Source organism: Nicotiana tabacum, chromosome 19 (genome assembly GCF_000715075.1).
Source record: "Nicotiana tabacum cultivar K326 chromosome 19, ASM71507v2, whole genome shotgun sequence".
NCBI lineage: Eukaryota > Viridiplantae > Streptophyta > Magnoliopsida > Solanales > Solanaceae > Nicotiana > Nicotiana tabacum.
In genome coordinates this window covers 142,804,674-142,808,660 of record NC_134098.1, presented here as the reverse complement: position 1 = coordinate 142,808,660, position 3,987 = coordinate 142,804,674, and the positions used below count along the sequence as shown (strand labels likewise).

The 3,987-nt window shown below is 41.3% G+C and overlaps 1 non-coding gene across 1 annotated transcript; it reads right to left on the bottom strand.

Moving 5' to 3' along the window:
- Positions 1 to 3,134: 3,134 nt before the first annotated feature.
- On the bottom strand, positions 3,135 to 3,241 carry LOC142173996 (small nucleolar RNA R71). The gene has a single exon (XR_012703361.1). It is a non-coding gene; the product is annotated as a small nucleolar RNA R71 (small nucleolar RNA).
- Positions 3,242 to 3,987: the final 746 nt, after the last annotated feature.

The window sequence follows — 3,987 nt, the reverse complement described above, 5'->3', positions numbered from 1 at the left end:
AATCGCCCAACCAAGTGAAAAATGGGTGAAAAATGGGCCAAATCCCGGTTTTATAAAAAAAAACCTTCTGCTCAGACGACCTTCCGCTTCTGCGGCCTTCTAGCCGCATCTGCGGAAGTCCCATCACAGATGCGGCTCCAGCTCAAACCAACATCGCTTGCTTCTGCGCCCAAGGTAGCGCACCTGCGCTCCCGCTTCTGCGGGCCACAAGCATTTCTGCGCATGCGCTTTTGCGCACAGACATGCCGCTTCTGCGGCCTTCCCCCTTAGCCCAGCTACCGCTTCTGCGGCCTTCCCCCTCTTCCCAGATGATAGCATCTCCAGTATTCTTCCAAACCCAAACTCGATCCGTTTACCATACGAAATCCACCCGAGGCCCTCGGGACCTCAACCAATGATTCAAACACGTCTTAAAACACAATATGAACTTATTCAAGCCTTCAACTCATATCAAACAATGCTAAAAACATGTCACGACCCAAAATTTCCACTGCCGTGACCATGATGGCGCCTAACATTCCACTTACTAGGAAAGCCGACGTAAAGCCAATCCTTATTCAATTCAGTAAATAACAACAAATATGCTAAAATGAAATACAACGAGTGCGAAATAATATAAAATTTTAATTAATTACTACCACCCGGATCTGGAGTCACAATTCACGAACTTCTATGATTTACTACAAGTAAAAGACTGAAAGAAACACAATTGTTTGAACGAAATAAATAGTAAAAGAAAAAAATTGAAAAGATAGACGGGGACTTCAAGGTCTGCGAACGCCAACAGATATACCTTGAGTCTCCGATGAACCAGTCTGAGCTACTACGCCTCTCGATCAGCTAGGACCAATACCAAAATCTGCACAGGAAGTGCAGAGTGCAGTATCAGTACAACCGACCCCATGTACTTGTAAGTGTCAAGCCAAACCTCGACGAAGTAGTGACGAGGCTATGACAAGACACCTACATAACAAACCTGTGCAATTTAACAGTATATGTACAAATAACAACTAAACATGTACTATTGGGAGGGAGAATGATGTGTGCCTATAATTCCTTATTTTAGTACATTAATTACCTTGAATTTTATGTGCTTTAATGTTAAATTATACTTTATTTGCGTGTAATGGAGTCTATTTTATGTGTAGGTGAATTGGAGATGAAATTAGAGGAAAAGGAAGATTTAAAAAATAAAGTGCGCTGGAAAACTGTGGAAAGAAGAAAGAATGCATTAGCAGTGAAAAGATGAAGAAGCTTGCGAGGCGACCCTTTGATCTCGCGTGGAAGCTAGCGATCTGAGCCTCTGAGCTCACGTAGGAGCAGGCATCGCAAAGGGTGAGGCGAGCTAGAGCTCGCGTGGGAGTTGGCGCCGCACAGTGTTAGGCGAGGTTCATCTCGTATGGAGCCTCGCGAGGCATGGTCTGAGGCACGCTTACTCCGAATTTTGAAGGCTTATTTCGTCTCCTGGTTTGACTAGGACTTGACCTATGTCGTTTAGGTCTTTTCCTACACATATAAATAGACATAAAACACCACCTTTGAAGGGGTTTTTGAGACCGGAAGCAAGAATAGCTCGTGGAACACCAGTTGGGAGATAGAATCATCGATTTCTACATTCTTTCATCTTTACTTTATAATTTAGTTATGCAAAATATTTGGGATATTGTTAATATGAGTATGAGTAGCTAAACTCCTAATCTAGGGTTTTAATGGAACCTATTGAAGGATGTTTTTCATGTTACGTTAATATAAATTTGTCATAGTATTTTCTCTATTTGTTCAACTACGTTTATATTTTGGTTGGTTGAAGAGCTATCAATCGACTGTGCCTATTTAGTGTGTATTACTCGGAAGAGATTGCATATTTAGGTAGTTGTTGAACAACATCACTCCTAACGTATATGAGGGATCAATACAGAGGGTTTAAAGGTGGGATTAGGAATAACGAAACCTTGGTGTGATCCGAGTGAGCCGTACTTAGTGCCAGCTAGCGTAATTCGGAAGAAAATGTCTAGTAAATTGTGGTAGTTACTCGGGAAAGAATTATGACACTCAGAGCACTCATGATCAGTAAAGAAAACTTAGGCAAATTTATAGGAAATGTAGAGGAAATGATTTCGACAATAGGGGAAATCATAACCTTAGATCATTCCAATTCTTATCTACAACTTGTTCGTAGTTAGTTATTAAGTACTGCATTTTCATTATGTGTTATTTAGTTAGTAAACATCCAACTTGTTATTTTAATATTTTTGAATATTGATTGCATGAATTTGTGCGAGTCTAGTAGATAGATGTGCTTAATAGGTTAATTCCCTATGGGATTCGACTCCGTACTTCTTAACCGGAATATATTTGCAACGACCACTTAGTCCTTTTTATAAGGCATAGTTGGGCGTGATCAAATTTTGGCGCCGTTGGTAGGGAATTAACGGTGTTATTAATTGCAGCTAAAAGAAGTGCTAGAATTCTTAGTGTAGTCAATTTTTTTCATTTTAAAATAAATACATTTAAATTCAAACGTTTGTAGTCTCGGGTGTTACATGTGCATTCCTAGAAACTCCTCAAGAACTGGTGAATTGTTCAAAGCATTATCAGATCCTGAGAAATTTTTCAAGGCACTGAATCATGCAAACAAGAAGGGCAAACAACAACAGAACTCAATAGAACAAATCGAACCAGACATGGATGACGAAATAGAAAATCCAAACAACAGAAACAATGCGAATGACCCAAACAATAAGGGTGTGGTGCCTCTTGTGCTAGAAGCAGCATTGTATGATTGGGCACAACCCACCGCCGAAAATCTGGCAACCGCAATTGCAGTCCCTCATATACAAGCGGAATCATTTTAAATCACAAACAACATGCTACATTTGTTGTAGAACAAGGGACTGTTCTCAGGGTCTTACATTGAAGATCCTCAGCAGCATCTGAAAACTTTCCTGTCGATATGTGTCACACAAAGGCAACCTAATGTGACACCGAAAGTAATAAAGTTGTTATTGTTTCCATTCTTGGTGATGGGAGAGGCTCAGACTTGGCTTAATTCACTTCCCATAAACTCCATCACTACTTGGGAGGAATTAGTCAAGCAATTTGTGAACAAGTTCTACCCACCCAATAAGACTGCCAAACAAATTGATGAGATATTGAGCTTCAGGCAGAGACCAACAGAAACACTACAAGACACGTGGGTGAGGTTCAAGGGTATGCTGGTTAAGTGTCCACATCATGGCATTCCAGGGCAAATATTGGGGCAGAGGTTCTACATGGGATTGGCAGACAACTTAAAGGCCAATATTGATGCTTCAGCAGGTGGAGCATTTTTGAACAAATCATTTAGAGAATGCAAGATCCTACTTGATAAAATGGCTCAAAACTCAGGATGGATGACAAGAGACTCTACGATCACTCATGTCGTTCACTCAATGGCCTTGGACCCAAACAACTCCATAGCCGAAAATATGGCCACTCTGATGACGCAAATGAGTATCCTCACCAAAGATCGATGAATCAGGCCAGAAGCAGCAGGTACACATAGTTGACGCGACTAATGTGGGATTATGTACACCATGCATTAACCAACCATATGTATGCTCTTGGAGTGCGGAAAGTTATAACCAGCACTATCAGGAAGACATGAACTATGTGGCCCAACTATGGAGGACTGAGGCAAGGAGGTCAGAATTGGGGGCAAGAGAATCAACAATATAGACCAGAACAGCAGCAGTACAATAATAGCATCAATCCTGGAGCCATGCGACCCCAGGGTCAAGTTGTGCCTTACCAAAGGCAACAGGGACACTATCAGCAAAATCAGTAGCCAGCTTATCAACAGCCTCAACAACAACAGATAGTGCGACAAGATGATGGGTTGTTTGAAATTAAAGGAATGTTGCAACAACTCATGCCGGCGGGAAAATGGAAGAAAAGGTCCACCAGATACAAGAAAAGGTAGTATCATATGACTGAGCTATCAAAGGC